Raw genomic sequence first — 20,433 nt, forward strand, 5'->3', positions numbered from 1 at the left:
CATATTTTTCCCCCACAAAGCAAATAAAGAATTAAATATTTTAATGGGATTTTGGGTGGAGGAGATTGAGCCTCATGTGTTTAAATGCAAATGTCAAAAGAACATCTGTGTTTGCTTATTGTGTGTGTGTGTGTGTGTGTGTGTGTGTGTGTGTGTGTGTGTGTGTGTGTGTGTGTGTGTGAGAGAGAGTCAGTCCATGTTCACATTTTTACTTAAATGTCATTCTAAAGTTCATGAAATATTGAGTCTCAGGATCATCAACACACAGGACAAATACAAAACACACACACACACACACACACACTGCTTAAATCCACACTACAACTCGAGAGGACAACATATATAAACTCTCTGACATCACTGTGGATATGTCCCAAACCACACGCCTACTTAGCTTATAGTCCAAAGAAGTATTATTAAAGTGGACGTGTCCCAAACCACACGCCTACTCAGCTTATAGTCCACAGAAGTATTATTAAAGTGGATGTGTCCCAAACCACACTCACTATTCACCTCATCGTTCACATTAAAGTGGACATATCCCAAACCACATGCCCTTATCAGCTTATAGTCCATAGAAGTATTATTAAAGTGGACATGTCCCAAAGCACACTCCCTATTCACTTCATAGTTCATATTAAAGTGGACATGTTCCAAACCACACTCACTATTCATCTCATAACTCATATTAAAGTGGACGTGTTCCAAACCACACTCACTATTCACCTCAAAGTTCATATTAAAATGGACGTGTTTCAAACCACACGCCCTACTCAGCTTGTAGTCCATAGAAGTATTATTAAAATGGAAATGTCCCAAACCACACTCAATATTCACTTCATAGTTCATATTAAAATGGACGTGTCCCAAACCACATGCCCTTATCAGCTTATAGTCTATAGAAATATTATTAAAGTGTACATGTCCCAAACCACACTCACTATTCACCTCATAGTTCACATTAAAGTGGACGTGTCCCAAACCACACTCACTATTCACTTCATAGTTCACATTAAAGTGGACGTGTCCCAAACCACACTTGCTATTCACTTCATAGTTCATATTAAAGTGGACATGTTCCAAACCACACTCACTGTTCACCTCGTAGTTCATATTAAAGTGGGCGTGTTTCAACCACACTCCCTATTCACAGCATAATTCATATTAAAGTGGATGTGTCCCAAACCACATGCCCTACTCAGCTTATAGTCCATAGAAGTATTATTAAAGTGGATGTTTTCCAAACCACATGCTCTATTCACCTCATAGTTCACATTAAGTTGTGGACATGTTCCAAACTACACTCACTATTCACTTCATAGTTCATATTAAAGTGGATGTGTTCCAAACCACACTCAGTATTCACATCATAGTTCATATTAAAGTGGATGTGTTCCAAACCACACTCAGTATTCACATCATAGTTCATATTAAAGTGGATGTGTTCCAAACCACATACCCTATTCACCAAATACTCCATTTAAGTATTATTAAAATGGACATGTCCCAATCCAACACCCTATGCTCCATATTTGAAGACTGGATTACTGAGGTTCCACAGTGCCAACAAATTACAACTTGTGTCCCATGTAGTGACTTGAATGTGGTTTGAAATACAGCCCTTGCCATGGTCTCTTGCTATTCCGACCCTCAGGCACCTTTATTAATTTCTGTACATGGTGATGGAGTGCACTTCTCTCTCAACTATTCTGTTTCTCTTTCTCACCTCATTTTTTATTCCCTTCTCCCGCTTTCTCTCCTCATTTTTCAGTTTATAGTTAATCTAACTGGATGGACGTCTGATCCTGCAGTGGCTCCCTGAGGCAGAGCCACTCCTCTGTCCTTCCCTCAACGAGTCACGCTGTCTAAACCCACATTTAATAGTTCCAAGGGCCCTTAGTGGCTGTCTGGCTCTTGTCCTCCTTCTTTCTCTCCATCTCCGTCTTTATCATGTCTGTGTGTATGGACAGTACCTAACCCTAATTATCACTATTCCTAAAAGAGCACATACTGAGAATTATGAAGTATGAAGCCCTTATCGGTGAAGTGTGCACTCCCTAGGGCCTGTGAGTGCCACTAGTCCCAAGCACGACAACAATAATGACAGACTACATCATCTCGTTTTCTTCTTCTTCTTTGGATTAGTCAGACTAGACCCTATACTAGCTCTGTTTTTTTTTGGGGGGGGGTTGTTTTTTATTGGTGGTTTTAGTTGTTCTTGTTGGTCAGGATAATCCCGCCTCCAGGCCCTGACATAAGCACTTCTTGGTTCTAGACCAGGAAAGACTTGGTGCCACTTTGAAACCAGTTTTCCTGGCTGAGAGTCAGTTCTTTGGCTGTCAAAGCATAAAGAACTGATTTGAAATTAGGCACCAGGTCTGAACCAGCCCTGGAACTGCCTTGTACCTTATCTCATCTCATTATCTCTAGCCGCTTTATCCTGTTCTACAGGGTCGCAGGCAAGCTGGAGCCTATCCCAGCTGACTACGGGCGAAAGGCGGGGTACACCCTGGACAAGTCGCCAGGTCATCACAGGGCTGACACACAGACAACCATTCACACTCACACCTACGGTCAATTTAGAGTCACCAGTTAACCTAACCTGCATGTCTTTGGACTGTGGGGGAAACCGGAGCATCTGGAGGAAACCCACGCGGACAACATGCAAACTCCGCACAGAAAGGCCCTCGCCGGCCACGGGGCTCAAACCCGGACCTTCTTGCTGTGAGGCGACAGTGCTAACCACTACACCACCATGCCGCCTGCCTTGTACCTACTTTTGACTAATATGGAATGAGTTCTTGAACTGGTTCCTTTCAGGGTTCTTTGAACCTTGGTGTCTGCTACTGAACCAGCCCACCTTTTCACCAGTTTTAAGTGGAACCATTGTAATTAAGGATTCCCTGCAAGCTTTTCTTCTGTTGTTGCAGATTTTTGTCTTTGCTCCATTTTTTCCCCTGAAGATCCTCCTGTATCCTTTTCCATTGCATTCCCCATTACTGTGCTCTGCTTCCTCTCCAAACTAATGACATGCCCACTGATGTCATCATGTTTCACACTGGAAAAACCAGCTATATTTTGGTTCCAGCTGGGAACCAACTTTTCAGATTCTGAACCAATTCATTTTTGGTCGAAATGCTCTGAACGGTTCAAAATGTGGTGTGCAAACTGAACAGAAGCTGTTCCCTGTTGGTAGAAAAGGGGTTTGTTAGTTGTGTAGAACCATTATGAGCTACATTCTGTGAGAATGAGTTCTTCAAGGGGTTTCTGGTATAGCTAAGGGTTCTTAACTCCTTAACAGGGTTCTAGTTTGGATCTGCTTCATTCTGGGTTGGGTTTATGGTAATTCTTACTTCTTGATTAGTATGAAATCCAATTAAATCTCTGTCACTGAGGATTTGTGCACATTTAATGTCAAATCATAGGACAATTCAGATCCAGACATTTGGGACAATTCTGTAACACAGAACCCTAATCGCCTTCACTTTCAGCAAAAAGGTTCTTGAAGGGGTTTCTTGGATATTTACAACCCTGATTCCAAAAAAGTTGGGACAAAGTACAAATTGTAAATAAAAATGGAATGCAATGATGTGGAAGTTTCAAAATTCCATATTTTATTCAGAATAGAACATAGATGACATATCAAATGTTTAAACTGAGAAAAATGCATCATTTAAAGAGAAAAATTAGGTGATTTTAAATTTCATGACAACAACATATCTCAAAAAAGTTGGGACAAGGCCATGTTTACCACTGTGAGACATCCCCTTTTCTCTTTACAACAGTCTGTAAACGTCTGGGGACTGAGGAGACAAGGTGCTCAAGTTTAGGGATAGGAATGTTAACCCATTCTTGTCTAATGTAGGATTCTAGTTGCTCAACTGTCTTAGGTCTTTTTTGTCGTATCTTCCGTTTTATGATGCGCCAAATGTTTTCTATGGGTGAAAGATCTGGACTGCAGGCTGGCCAGTTCAGTACCCGGACCCTTCTTCTACGCAGCCATGATGCTGTAATTGATGCAGTATGTGTTTTGGCATTGTCATGTTGGAAAATGCAAGGTCTTCCCTGAAAGAGACGTCGTCTGGATGGGAGCATACGTTGCTCTAGAACCTGGATATACATTTCAGCATTGATGGTGTCTTTCCAGATGTGTAAGCTGCCCATGCCACATGCACTAATGCAACCCCATACCATCAGAGATGCAGGCTTCTGAACTGAGCCCTGATAACAACTTGGGTCGTCCTTCTCCTCTTTGGTCCGAATGACACGGCATCCCTGATTTCCATAAAGAACTTCAAATTTTGATTCTTCTGACCACAGAACAGTTTTCCACTTTGCCACAGTCCATTTTAAATGAGCCTTGGACCAGAGAAGATGTCTGCGCTTTTGGATCATGTTTAGATATGGCTTCTTCTTTGAACTATAGCGTTTTAGCTGGCAACGGCAGATGGCACGGTGAATTGTGTTCACAGATAATGTTCTCTGGAAATATTCCTGAGCCCATTTTGTGATTTCCAATACAGAAGCATGCCTGTATGTGATGCAGTGCCATCTAAGGACCCGAAGATCACAGGCACCCAGTATGGTTTTCCGGCCTTGACCTTTATGCACAGAGATTCTTCCAGATTCTCTGAATCTTTTGATGATATTATGCACTGTAGATGATGATATGTTCAAACTCTTTGCAATTTTACACTGTCGAACTCCTTTCTGATATTGCTCCACTATCTGTTGGTGCAGAATTAGGGGGATTGGTGATCCTCTTCCCATCTTTACTTCTGAGAGCCGCTGCCACTCCAAGATGCTCTTTTTATACCCAATCATGTTAATGACCTTTTGCCAATTGACCTAATGAGTTGCAATTTGATCCTCCAGCTGTTCCTTTTTTGTACCTTTAACTTTTCCAGCCTTTTATTGCCCATCTCAACTTTTTTGAGATGTGTTGCTGTCATGAAATTTCAAATGAGCCAATATTTGACATGATATTTCAAAATTCTCACTTTTGACATTTGATATGTTGTCTATGTTCTATTGTGAATACAATATCAGTTTTTAAGATTTGTAAATTATTGCATTCCGTTTTTATTTACAATTTGTACTTTGTCCCAACTTTTTTGAATCGGGGTTGTAAGTGTTCCTAAATAAAAAAAAAAGGTTCTAGTTTGAAACCTTTTTTGATAGAGAAACACTCTGTGGTATGATTCTACAGTATACAGAACCTCAGAAAGATCACCAAAGAACCCTTAAAGGTTTTAGATTTGAGCTGATTCTTACATGTTTAATGGAAGCGAGCTCAGAGAACATTTGAGATCCACTGTAGAAGACATTTGGGCTGATAAATATATTGTCCCATAATGTCCAGCCTTTAAAGCTATGGTCTTAGATAATAAGTTCTGCAGAGGTTCTTCAAGGAACCTATGGAGCATTTCAGGATTCCCCAAGAGGGACAACTGAAGAACCATTAATGGTTCTCGATTTGAGCTGATTCTTGTGTCTTTAGAAGTGTGAAATTAGTACAAATGGAGAAAACTTTGGGTTGATAAATGTAATGTTCTGTAAAGTAGGACCTTTAAGAGAAGCACTGCGAGAAAAAGAGTACTATGATAGTTCTACAAAGGATTTCTTGGAAATGTTAAATGTTTAGTTCACATATAATCTGTTGTCGGGTTCTGGATGGAACATTGAACAGATTCCTCAACCAGAGAACCATTATCAGTTCTAGATTTGAGCTGATTCTTTAGCCATATGAAATCCAGTGACATTAAATGTTTCTACGTTGGAGAAAATCCAGAATGTTTGGGTCGATAATGGCATCTGAAATGATCCAAAACAGCACTCGGTGACTCCTCAGCCCTGATGTGTGTGTGTGTGTGTGTGTGTGTGTGTGTGTGTGTGTGTGTGTGTAAAGCCCTACACTCATCCCAGCATGCTCTCTGATGCTATCGGACACTATCGATGGCTTATGAAGCAGCAGCGGGTGTTAGGTCAAGCACAATAACAGTTGAGCTGGAAGCGGTGGTGTTTCAGCCGAGAGAACTCTGCGGCTGGGTTTTAATAAGAACAAGAGAAGCAGAGCAGCATTGTGGGTAGGAGGAGGGAGAGAGGGGGAAAAGCAACGATCCAGTGATTCCTCTGCATGACCTTGACTCGGAAAAGGAAGAATATAGCTAGAGGGCTGCAGGCTGCCTGCTGAGAGACATTGATATTTGGCACACACACACACTTTATCTAAGAGCACATGTAGCAGACACAGACATGGTATTTTTCAGGCAGGCAATCTTTTCTACATTTCTCCTTTCTCCCTCCTCTGTCTCTTACATTCGTTCACTTGTTCACACCCCTTTGTTCACCCATCACTGTTCGCCACCTAATGCTTCCTTCTCCTTTATTTCCATCACCACAATATTCTTTGCCGTCTTCTTCATGTCTGTTCTTTCTCACTGTTTACTTGTCTGTAAAATATGTAATATATTATCACACACCTAATGCTGATATAATGACCATGCCATGATAGTTAAGTCCTACCATCCTGTTTCTGTTGATTAAAAACATGACGTACAGATTAGATTAACGCAGCATAGATTACTGCGAACTTTAGCCTATTTCATACACTTTTGACAATTCAGAGTTCAAAAGTGAAAAAGTGATGGAACAACATCAATCCAGTTTATTGACAGGATGTCAGTATGGTCCACATGGTCAACACTGTGGCATATAACATTATATTATTCTATCCACACTCACTGGATATGAGCAATCATGCGCTCTGATTGGCTATTCTACTACTAGGATATCAGCTCATATACTGTGAGTAGAAACAAAAATATATCGATGAACACAAAGAAAAGACTCATGAAATGCTCCATATGGTCCACCTTGACCTATGGATGTGAGCCATGGACACTGAGTAAACAAGATATGAATTGCCTGGAAGCAGTGGGGATGTGGATTTACCCTAAAATGAAGAGAAAATCCTGGATCAAAAAAAGAACTTATGAAATTATGAAGTACTGGTGTTGGTCAACGAAACAAGGAACTTCATTTGAACTATCCACCAAAGACAATTGTACATATAGTCAGAGAAAACTGAAGTGAAAAATTATGCACTGAAGGAAGAGTGGAGGGAAGAAAAAGCCAAGGAAGGCAAAGACAGAACCTTCTGCAGAGTCATTGGAAACAGGTACAAAAGCTGTGGACCTGTTATGGTAGGTGTGGGACAGAACTGGTTCCAAAAATATGATCTCCAACATCAGACTTTGATTTGACACTTGAAGAAGAAGAAGACCGTGAATACAGGCAGGCACGGTTTTAAGGGGTGGCAAAAGGTGGCAGTTGCCACTGTAAAAATATGTCTTGCCACCACAGTTGCCCCCCTATGTTAAAAATAATTATTTATTAAAACACTGTAAGACTTTGAGCAGGTGGGTGGAGCACAGAAGTACGGCAGGCCAGAACTGAGTTCCAAAAACTCTTTTATTTTGCTTTTCAGCTTTTATACTTTCCACTCTCCCAGTCACACGCTCACACACACACAAGTGTTCTGGTTGGGGAGAGAGCTCCTTTCCTCTGCTCTCTCTCTTCTTATATAGGGCGCAGTCACTGGGGAAGACACACAAACACAGGTTAATTGACATCAGGTGCAGTGATTCTGCCACTTACCTTTCCTGACTCTGCCCTCTGGTCACAGACCGACATTTGACCATGCCCCCACTGCCACATACCCCCACTGCCCGACTCAGGCCGGGCAGCTGTCCAGCCTGCAGCCAACTCCCCCCCCCTTGACGGGAGAGGAAGTCCGCCATGACCATCTGCGTCCCCGGCCTGTGGATCACCTTGAAGTTAAAGGTACTGGAGTGCCAGGTACCAATGGGTGATCCGTGCGTTGGCATCCTTCATGCAGTGGAGCCACTGGAGGGGCGCATGGTCAGAACAGAGGGTGAAAGGGCATCCCAGCAGGTAGTAGAAGAGGGCGAGGACCACCCACTTGATGGCTAGGTACTCTTTCTCGATGGTGCTATAGCGCCCCTCATGCACCGACAGCTTTCTGTTGATGTACAGCATGGGGCAATCCTCCCCCTCCACCTCCTGGGACAGAACAGCCCCCAGCCCTCTGTCCGACGCATCTGTCTGCAACATAAAGGGGAGAGAAAAGTCAGGGGAGTGTAACAGTGGCCCCCCACACAGTGCAGCCTTCACCTCACAGAAAGCCCGCTGGCATTGCTCCGTCCACTGGACCAGATCTGGTGCCCCCTTTTTAGTGAGATCAGTCAGCAGGCTGGTGACATCCGAATAATTAGGTATAAACTTACAATAGTAGCCAGTCAGCCCCAGGAACTGTCTCACCCCCTTTTTGGTCTTGGGCCTCGGGCAGGCCACAATCGCTGCTGTCTTATTAATTTGGGGACACACCTGCCCATTGCCCATGTAGAAGCCCAGATATCATACTTCTACCAGCCCAATCGCACACTTCTTTGGGTTGGTGGTGATTATGATGTCGTCTAAGTATGCAGCCGCATAGGTGGCGTGGGGGCGGAGGACCCTGTCCATAAGCCGCTGGAACGTAGCGGGCGCCCCAAACAGCCCAAAAGGAAGTGTGACAAACTGGTGTAAGCCAAACAGTGTGGAAAAGGCTGTTTTTTCTCGGGATAGTGGAGTCAAGGGGATCTGCCAATAACCCTTTGTCAAATCCAGTGTCGAATAAAAGCGAGCTGTGCCTAGTCGAACCAGCAACTCATCAATATGAGGCATTGGGTATGCATCAAATTTAGACACCGCATTGACTTTTCTATAGTCCACATAGAACCGGACCAACCCGTCGGCCTTGGGAACCAAGACCACCGGGCTGCTCCAGTAACTGTGGGACTCCTCGACGATGCCCATTTTGAGCATGGCCTCGAGTTCTTCCCGAGCCACCTTTTTCTTGTGTTCGGGCAGCCTGTAAGGGTGGCTGCGCACTACCACCCCCAGGGGCATCTCAATGTGGTGTTCTATGAGGCAGGTGCGGCCAGGTAGAGGTGAGAACACGTCCGAAAATTCGGTCTACAACTGGGCAACCTCCGCGAGTTGGGTCGGGGAGAGGTGGCCTCCACAGGGGACCAGAGAGGTAAGCGATGTCAATGTTCCGTTTTGAACCTCCAGCCCCAGCTCCGCCTTCTCCAGAACCAACGACACCAATGCCACGGGGACCTCCTCGTTCCAGGGTTTGAGCAGATTGAGGTGGTAAATCTGTAGCACCCCACCCCTGTCCATTCGCCTCACCTCATAGTCAACGTCCCCGACTCGCCGTGTGACCTCAAAGGGTCCTTGCCACTTGGCGATCAATTTGGAGCTCGACATGGGCAACAGTATGAGTACTTTATCTCCCGATGCGAACTCCCTAAGGCATGTACCCCTGTCATACAGATGGATTTGCAGTTCTTGGGCCTGCCGCAAATTCTCCTGGGTTAGGTGTGTGAGTGTGTGGAGTTTTGCATGCAGGTCGATAACGTATTGAATTTCATTTTTGCTGGGTGAAGGTCCCTCCTCCCAATTTTCCTGCAGTACATCCAGGATGCCGCGTGGCTGATGCCCATATCACAATTTGAATGGGGAGAACCCCGTGGAGGCTTGTGGGACCTCTCGCACTGCGAATAACAGGGTTCGAGTCATTTATCCCAATTGCGTGCATCCTCACGTACAAACTTTTTAATTATATTCTTGAGGGTGCGATTGAACTGTTCGACTAAACCGTCCACTTGTGGGTGATAAATGCTGGTGCGGATCGGCTTAATTCCCACTAACCCATACAGTTCGCGCAGTGTGCATGACATAAACAAAGTGCCTTGATCAGTCAGAATCTCTTTGGGGATTCGGGGATTCTGACTTGGGACATGACGTGGAAGAATGCTTCCGCAATACTGAGTGCTGAGATATTGCGAAGAGGCACTGCTTCTGTGTATCATGTTGCATAGTCCACCAGAACTAAAATAAAGTGATACCCTTGTGTTGACCGATCTAATGGCCCAACGAGATCCATCCCAATTCTTTTGAACGGGGTCTCAATTAATGGTAGAGGGCACAAAGGCGCTTTTGGAATGGCCGCTGGATTTACTAACTGGCATTCACGGCATGCCGTACACCACCTACGGACATTGCTGCGAATCCCTGGCCAATAGAACCGGGCTATTATTTGGGCAAGTGTCTTATCCTGCCCTAAGTGTTCAGCCATGGGATTAAAGTGAGCCACCTGGAATACCAATTCCTGGCAGCTCTTTGGGGTCAAAAGTTGTGTGATCGGCTCCTTAGTCTGAGTGTTCTGCATCACTCGGTATAACCTATCCTTCATAATGGAAAAATAGGGGTAGGACAGGGTGGCATTTGGCTGGAGCATTTGACCATCGATTACTCTCACTTGGTCAAATGCATGCCGCAGAGTCTCATCTCGCGACTGCTCTAACGGGAAATCCGCGAGGGATTCCCTGAGAGAGGGAGGAGGAGCCTGCTGCTCCTCACTCTGATGCGGAGATGACGTAGACGGCTCTGTGACAGCTGCTCCTGCCAATGCGACACTGGGACCTCCCCCTGATGAACTACAGCAGGACCCACTCTTCACTAAATGAATCATTAACTCCTGAAATCCCGGCCAATCAGTCCCCAAAATTATCAAGTGGGTAAGGCGAGGATTAACCGCCACCTTTACACTAAATTTTTCCCCTCAAAATAGAATGTGGACCGACACTAAAGGGTAGTTGTGAACATCTCCGTGCACACACAACACCTTCACCAATTGTGCTCCCCCCAATGCCTCATTTTGCACCAGGCTTTGGTGGATTGAGGTCTGCTTGAGGTCTGGGTGGCACGGTGGTGTAGTGGTTAGCATGGTTGCCTCACAGCAAGAAGGTTCTGGGTTCAAACCCAGCGGCCGGAGAGGGCCTTTCTGTGTGGAGTTTGCATGTTCTCCCTGTGTCTGTGTGGGTTTCTTCTGGGTGCTCCAGTTTCCCCCACAATCCAAAGACATGCAGTTAGGTTGACATGGGGCAGCCTTGGGCTGAGGTACCCTTGAGCAAGGTACCGAACCCCTGACTGCTCCCTGGGTGCTCTGGGCTGCCCACTGCTCTGGGTGCGTGTGTTCACTGCTTCAGATAAGTGAATTTCACTGTGAGGATGAATTTCACTGTGCTTGAAGAGCATGTGATGAATAAAGGTTTCTTCTTTTCTTGATTACAGCCAGAGTCCACCAAAGCCTGATACATATCCCCTTGAACACTCACCAGTATGCGATACGCTCTGGCCCGATCGAGGGCAGTTCCTGGCATATCGGGGATCCAGACCACCGCGCCCACCTCCATTGCCAAGCACTGATGCTGGAGGTGCCCCGGCTCCCCGCAGCACCAGCAAACCAGCCCGGGCTTTCTCTCTGCAGCGGGCTGGCTGGGGTGGAGCAGGACCCCGTCTCTGTGGTGGGGGAATGGGGTGAGGATGAGACACAGAAGGGGAGGGGGAGAGAGAGAGTAGAGAGTAGAGACGATCTTCCTGTTGCGCCAGCACCGCGCCCACCTCCATTGCCAAGCACTGATGCTGGAGGTGCCCTGGCTCCCTGCAGTACCAGCAAACCAGCCCGGGCTCTCTCTCTGCACCGGCGCTCTGGGGCTCACTCACCTGAGGGGGGGAGAGACAGACACGGAAGCAGGAAATGGGAGGGCACCACAGGTGCAGCGGGCCGGCTGGGGTGGAGCAGGACCCCGTCTCTGCGGTGGGGGAACGGGGTGAGGATGAGACACAGAAGGGGAGGGGGAGAGAGAGAGTAGAGAGGAGAAGAGAAGATCTGCAATCCTGCCGTTGGAACAGCCGCCAGATGATCCTCCGCCAACTCGATGGCCTGATCCAGCGATGCTGGGCAGTGGAACTGGACCCACTCCGTGGTTCCTTCAGGAAGTCTGACAATGAACTGCTCCAGTACCACCAGATTGACGATTCCCTCAGCATCATGGTTGTCAGCCCTCAGCCACCACCGGCAGGCGTCCCGGAGTTGCTGGCCAAATGCGAACAGCCAGCCGACCTCCTCTAGGCGTAGAGCGCGGAAGTGCTGGTGTTGTTGGTCTGGGGTGCGCCCCACACGCTGGAGGACAGCCCAGCGCAGGTCTACGTAGACCAGCTGGCTGTCGGCGGGGAGCTGTAGCGCGGCCAGCTGCATTTCGCCCATTAGCAGGGGGAGGAGGCGCATCACGCGCTGTTCCACTGGCCAGCCCCAGGCCTCTGCTGCTTGCTCAAAGAGCACTAGGAAGGCCTCGGGGTCGTCGTGCGGGCCCATCTTTGTTAGAGTGAGGCGGGGAGGGCCCACAGCGGTGATGGTGGTGGACCCCGCCGACGTGAGGAGGTGCCGGAACGCCTGACGATCTTCCTGTTGCGCCAGCACCAGGGCCTCGAACCTTTGCGCTTGCTCCTTTCGGAGGGCAACCAGCGCCTGGTGCTGGCTCTGTTGGGCCATGGCTAGGGCATGGATCAGGTCTGCAAAGGGGGAGGACTCTATGGGGGTATTCTCCTCTGTGCTCCTTTCCCGGGTTTCAGCACCACTGTAAGACTTTGAGCGGGTGGGTGGAGCACAGAAGTACAGCAGGCCAGAATTGAGTTTCAAAAACTCTTTTATTTTGCTTTTCAGCTTTTATACTTTCCACTCTCCCAGTCACACACTCACACACACACAAGCATTCTGGTTGGGGAAAGAGCTCCCTTCCTCTGCTCTCTCTCTCCTTATATAGGGCGCAGTCAGTGGGGAAGACACACAAACACAGGTTAATTGACATCAGGTGCAGTGATTCTGCCACTTACCTTCCCTGAATCCACCCTCTGGTCACAGACCAATGCTTGACCACACCCCCGCTGCCACAAACACATTTTTGAAATTCAATTATCTATCTACACCATTCATTATCTGTCTATTTTTTTGATACATCACTAGGGCAGAATAGTTCCATTCATTGCTTGGGAATATACTTTCAGAAAAGATGGTTTAGATGGTTGAATCTGTTTTCCTTGATGGTACAATAGCTCAATACATATTTGACAAGATGACTTGATTGTGAGTCTTTCTTGAGCGTAAGTAAAAATGATTTCTATGATTTGCATAAACTGCTGCATCGACAACCTATGCCCCCCCCGAAACCTATGCCCCTCCTTTGCCACCCTAAGGAAAATCTCTGAAGCCACCACTGAATAGAGGTGGACAGTAACAAAGTACATTTACTTAAGTACTGTACTTAAGTACACTTTTTAAGTATCTGTACTTTACTTGAGTATTATTTTTTTGGAAACTTATGACTTTAACTTCACTACATTTGAAAGGCAAATATTGTACTTTTCACTCCACTGCATTTCCATCAAGGTCCTCATTACTCGTTACTATGAAGCAGCTTTGAAAGCATTTTTTTTTTCTTTTCTAAAATGTGATTGGTTTTTTCACAGGTGACACTGAGACAGCCTGTCAGTAATCACTAGGATCACGTCACATCCATAGACTGTATAAAATCAAGTTCAGTGATTTCTCCACAGCGTTATTTAACATGGTCAATTGATGGCAGAATGGAAGGAGACGGTTCTTCTGGGGAATGCACACACTCATGGCTATACCTAGAACCCATGTTTCAGTTTTCTGAAAGGAATAAAGAGTTGTTTCATTTTAAATGTTTGCCTTGTTTGCCTAAAACAAACCACATCACAGTCTACAAAAACTCGTCATCCCACCTGAGGAAGCATATTGAGGTCTGTAAACATTTTATTCCAAGAGACAGCTTGTAATGAAGTTCTCTGTGCTTTTAGAGCCAGCGATAATGTTGCAATAGCTATGCAGTCTGCTTAGTCAAATGACTTTCTATGGACTTGCCCACCAAGTTGCCATCGCCTTGTCCACAGCTAATGATTACACATAGCTAGTTAACTTGGGCACTGTTAGTTAGCATGTAAAAACAGAGTTATGCTAACATGAATAACGTTAACTTATCTGAAGTCCTTTCTGAAATATGTTTTAGCATAATCTCGCCAAATAAACAAAATGTACAAATCTTTCTTTTCTCATAACGTTAGCTATTTAATATGATTTTGAGTTTGAAAAGATTTTGCTAGCATGTCAGGTGGAGCATCACTGATTAGCCAGCTTAAGATTAAACCACCATGATTCAACAGGCAGATTAATATGTGCATGAATACATACACTTACTCGTGTGCGCACACACACACACACACACACACGCGCGCGCGCATGAGACCTGTGAGATGGACAGTATTGTACTAGTCGGTCATAATAAATTGTTGGAATTTTTTGTTTTGATGTCAGATAATGATCTTGAATTATTTTTGTCTTGCTTAAAGCAGTGTTGATGTTGATGTTGGGCAGTTATTAAGCTCAAGGTTTTAATCAGGTTGGATTGTCATTTTTATTTTCTGAGCAAGCTGCATTTACAGCTATTCCACTGTCTTCCTGATTAACATACACGGGTGATTCTTAGACTACGGGCACTTTTATGTCCTTTGATCATATTTTATGAAAGAAAGAAAAAAAGGGAAATTTTACACCTTTATAGTTATCTTTACAATGAGAGTGTTTTAGGAAATTTGTACTGGTAGTGTATGATGACTTTTTCACCTTTTTCAACATCATTATATATGCAAATGTTGCTGTTTTGTGGTTGTCCCACACCCAGACTTTTGATCTTCAATGATAAATTAATTGTAAAAATTTTTTTTTCTAATGTTTTAAAATGTCACTGAATAAAGTATCTATCAGTAAAATAATCAAAACATAATTGGGGTATTCGAGGTCATTCAACTGTTTGTGTTTTTTTTTTAACCAAATGTAGTTGTCCCACACTATTGCTGCAATTTCCACCACAACACTGTAATGTCCCTTTAAAAGGTTTGTATGAAAGATTGTTTGGGTAGTTTCTGTGGAGATGAACAGTGACACCAGAGAACATGTCTGATATGGAGGGAATTTTGACTTCATCCATCAACTTTTGAAGAAAAGCCAAGGTAAATATAGCTTGAAATGAAAATATTTTTATTGCATGTAATTTCCAAACATGCCGTAACGTCAACTGAGTTTGTAAATAAGTTTTTTTTTTTTTTTTAATGCACATAGATGTATTTTGTGTGCACAAAATGCTAGATACCACTTCTTAGCTAATATAAGATGTTAGCATAGATTTTTCCTCAAAAAACTGTAGGATTGTAATTTCCACCACCGTAATTTCCACCACATTGCATTCTTGGGTGGAAATTACAATGGTGTGGTGGAAATTACATTTATGCATGCAGGCGAAATTCTTAGATCCCCATACACTGCCTTTGCTCTCTCACACACTCATCTCATGCTCTCCCTACACATTCAGCCTATGCACACACTTCACACACTCAGTCTACTCTCCCCCATCACATCCTGTCCATGCTCTCCCACATCCACATCACTGAATGCTCTCTCACACCACAGACACACATAGACCCCAACTACCTCATGCCCCTTCACATTACTCCACTCATAGCTCACTTCTCACTGACACACACAAAGTTCATGGTGCCCATCACATCCAGTATAGTCCATGTTGTCCCACACACTCCATCTCCCTTTCACAGAGAGCCCATGTCCAGGCCAACCACCACGGCAGTGTACCCTCACTCTCTCACACACACACACACGCTCCTCGCTTAGCTCAGAAAACTGTGAGTAATCAGAATGTTTCAATATCTCATCCAAATGTCTTCAGGTTTACTTGATTGCAAGTTCACATGATGGCTGTGTTGTGACGTTTTCTTTCTTTATTGTGAATACTGTTCCCAGCCCAATGACTTGTGTTCTCATTGTGACAACTCCAGCCGCCGCCTTATTTTGTTTGTTTGTTTGTTTGTTTGTTTGTTTGTTTGTTTGTTTTTAGTGTTCCTGATTAACCATTCACATGCCAACAATGGTCATGCTCTCTTGGCCAACAATGGTCATGCTCTCAGGACAAACCTCCCTCTCTCTGTGTTCAGAATACTTTTCATGATACTGTCAAGACTACTGTTTGTGAACGGTTTCAAAATACTGTTCATGTTGTATGCAATATATGATATGAAATGTATATGAAGTTGTCTTTTTAAAAAGAAAGGTTCAAACATACTAAATGAATTTGTTGAATGGAATTGGGTGCTTCATAAAGTTTTTAAATAAAAGTTTTGTTTTTCTATGGGGTCCATTTATTGTAATTTCCACAACAACCAGTAATTTCCACTACGCCTAGTAATTTCCACCACCCCATTTCTTTTTAAACAAATAGTTACAAAACTCTAATCACTCATTAAAAACATCTGCATAATTTATGAGGTAATGTTCCACTTCAAGTAAAAACACAAGTAGTTACTCCTTGAAGTGTATCTAACCATTCCAATGTTATATCTCAGGCTGTGGTGGACGTAAGATTTGTGTTTGGTCCTCATCACAATTAATTTTCCTAATCCATAAATTCATGGGAATTACAATATAGGCATAAACTGCTAAAACTATATATGAAATTGGTCTTCCAGTGAAAAGAAATGATGTGTATCATACTATTTTAAAATAAATGACAAATATTTACATGTGATGGAAATTACATTTGTGCAAGGGGAGTCGGGAAATCTGTTAAAAATCACCAACTTGTCTTAAGATATCAGTGTGTTCTCTTATGAACCATCAAACTAGACTAGTTGTGTTTACCTATCCCAGTGTGACAATTTATATTTTCACACTTTTTTCCCCTTCAAGTTCACAAGGCCAATAGTGCCCATAGTTAAAGAATCACCCACACATGCATGTGTGCACATACTGCCAGAGCCGGGTCAGAACACTACCATGCTGCTTTGTGGAGGTGGGGAGGAGTGTTACAATTAAAAAACAAAAAATTAAAATGAAAATGGCTCTTTTTCAGTTCAGTTGTGTTTCATTTTGTAACATTCTACCAGGTGTTTATTCTACAGGTTCTACGAGTTAGTCAGTAAATCCAGTCAATTGCTTCAGAGGCATGAGGTATTATAAGCATTGTAGCAATAATACAACAATGCAATGACAGAAAATAAACTTTTAATACTTAAGTACTTTTAAAATTAAGTACTTCAGTACTTTAACTTAAGTAAAAATTTGACTGTACAACTTTCACTTGTATCAGAGTAACATTTGACCAGCAGGATCTGTACTTTGACTTAAGTAATGAACTTGGGTACTTTGTCTACCTCTGACAGTGAGTAGAGAAAAACAAAATGGCGGAGTGTGTTGCTGAACCAACTGAGGACGAAATAAAAACTCTACTCAAAAACAACTCCCCAAAAATTGTTATCAAGTATTTAAAAGAAACGGAAATGGCTAAAAGAATATAATCACCCCCCCCCCCAATATCTTCTGTTCCACACTCCAGCCCAGTCAGTGGCAGTAATGCATCTTTAAGTTGGTTTGCCAACTGTCAAAAAACCCTAAAGAAGAAGAAGAAAAAGAAGCAGGTGAAGAAACCCCCAAAATACCAAAAAAGCAACAAAATATGGAATGAAAGGATTTGATGGTAAGAGTGTATCTTTTTTATTTTTCAAGAATTATTATTATTATCACATTTTTCACAAATTCCTCCTGTCATTTCACCAGTTTATTTACATTCTAAGCAGAAATGATTTTGTATAAAGTTTTAAAGATGTTTTGTATAAAGTTTTTATTTATCAAATTTGCAAAAAATAACAATAAAAATACTGCTTCTCAAAATCCAGTACATGTGGATTGAATAAAACACTTACTCCACTCAATCTCGGTGCTACGCACCTCCTTGGCTATCAGCACATGTACGACTCAATTTTGTGGAATAGCTGTTAATTATTTATCATGTTCTACATATTTTCTGGGTTATGTGTACAAATAAATTGACTCTTCCACCTTTAAATTGCTCCTGATGAACATCTCTCGGTCTTTATTGAAGACTGTGTTGAAGATTTTCTTCTTGACCATGCTGTCTGCTCTCACTGCTCTCACTTCACTCACACACACTGTTTTGTTTGTGCACTATGAGGCTGTATCATGGTCTTATTGTGCTCTTGTTAAGAATTTTGTGGGGGTTTAATTCACTTTTACAGTCTTGTACACTCATACAGTTCCTAGCACAAAACTCAAACCTGCCACATGGACACCAGCTGCCATTTCCTCTCCTGCAGGGAACTCCTGCCAGGTTTTTATTTATTATTTTTTTAAAGTTAGCCAAATGGATTTTGGACTTGGATTGAATCCCAGAAACAAACAATGCACTGTTCGTTGGATCAGGTGAGTTCGATTATCTGGAATTTAGCAGGTGGTCGCTCTCCAGAGCTCAGGAGGGATTTGTGATTGTAAAAGGTGAACAAATACTTGAGTATCATATAGGGGAGAAAGAGCAGGGAGAATTGGGACACTTTTTCAGCTTTTGTAGATTGTGTGAAATTCTTTTCAGGTCACTTCACGTTCATATTGCATTCGAGAGGATTTACTGTACTCTCTTACCACAACATTAGTTTTTCAGCTTGGAGCATTTACTGGCCTTCAGGATTGAATTGTTTTGTCATGGAAGACATGGGACATTATTTTGGGAGATTTGGGACATAGTGGGGAGACATGGAGCAAAAATAAAATACCCCAAGTCAAGTCACTTTATTTCTACACCACACTCAAAAACAACAGGAGTTGACCCAAATGCTTTACAGTCGAGGCAAAGGCAGTTCAATACATGATAGATATGAATAAGAAGAATAAAAGGAGAGAAGTAATGAGGCAAGATTCAAGACATAAAACCAAACAGAATCATGAAAATTAAACATAAGATCATTAAATCAATCATTAAATCAAGAGGAAATAAAGCCAATTAAATCATAAAGTTAATGTGCAGTATGATAAAAAATGATATGGAGCTAAATAAGGTAAAATTTAAAATAAATAGATAAAATAAATAAGAGGTCAAAATAAATAAGAGATTTTTTTAAAGCTTAATTTACCTATCACAATCCTACATGTTTAATTTTTATTTATGATCAAGCCCTGTACCATATGAACTGTAACATATGAACACACAATGCTGGTACAGCAATAGAAAAATATCGGTTTACCCAAAACCTGTCTCGACAAAACAGATACATTCTCAAGAAGGAATGAAATAAGTTTAATCCTTACACTGTAAAAAAAAAATTAGTCAAGCCAACTTAAAAATGTAACGCAACCTGCTGCCAAAGGATTTTGAGTAAACTCAACTCCAGGCCAAATTGTTGTGCTGATTTGCTCTTTTAAGTGGACACAGTTGAGTATTTTATGTTGACCTTACTTTATTTAGCAAGTTCAGTGCATTCAAATTGTGATGTTGAAATAAATTGAAATAATCATTCCAATTAACTTGGAAAAGCAAGTTGGCACAAAAAACATTAAGTTATCCTAAATTATTCTTTTTGGGGGGCTTTTTCCACCTTTACTGGATATGACACTGTAGAGACAGGAAATGAGCAGGGGAGAGAGACAGGGAAGGATCAGGAAATGACCTCGGGTCGTAATTGAACCCAGGTCCCCGGATTTATGGTATGGCACCTTATCCACCCAAGCCACGATGCCCAATATTATTCTTTTAAGTTCACATAGAAGAGTATTTTATGTTGACTTGACTTGACTAGAAGTTCAGTCCAACAAATTGTTTAGTTGAAATAAATTGAAATAATAATGCCAGTTAACTTAGAAAAGCAAGTTGGCACATCTTCTAAGTTCTAAGTTGAGTTTACTCAAAATCCTTTGGCAGCAGGTTGCGTTACATTTTTAAGTTGGCTTGACTGTTTTTTTTTTTTACAATGATTTAGTGTGCATTAAATTTTTTAGTTAACACAAACCTCTCAACACTTAAGTTCTACTTCACTTTGCCTATTATTACACAAATAGAAACAAATACCGACATACAAGGAGGGAATTCCCTGGCCTCTGTTGAGGAAAGCTTAGGCCCTGTCCACACGGCAGCGGATTCGGGTGACTCCGATACAATTGCTTATCGTTTAGGCCTGGCGTCCACACGGCACCGGCGTTTTGGGTGCCCAAAACGCAATCTTTTTAGAACGGGTTCCAGAGTGGAAAGATCTGGCAACGTTGCCGTTGTGAAGTCGTCTGGATGAGTAAAACGGATTTGTTTACGATGACGTCACAACCACATGACTGTGAGTGCTTCACGCCGGGTAGAAGTGTAACGAATATCACCAGGAAAAAGCCTTACAGAGCACTAGTGAGAGTGAAACACGAGCTTGGATATTATTATTATTATTATTATTATTATGTTCAGTGTTAGTTCACAGTAGTAAGGCAAGAAGCAGAATAGTGACAGTAATAGTGAAGCAAAAACATGCAATTGTACAAACACTGCAGCTCTACAGCAAAATATTCATTTATAAAATGGTCTGATTCTTAACACCAGTAGT

The sequence above is a fragment of the Neoarius graeffei genome, chromosome 2, assembly GCF_027579695.1.
Source record: "Neoarius graeffei isolate fNeoGra1 chromosome 2, fNeoGra1.pri, whole genome shotgun sequence".
Classification (NCBI taxonomy): Eukaryota; Metazoa; Chordata; class Actinopteri; order Siluriformes; family Ariidae; genus Neoarius; species Neoarius graeffei.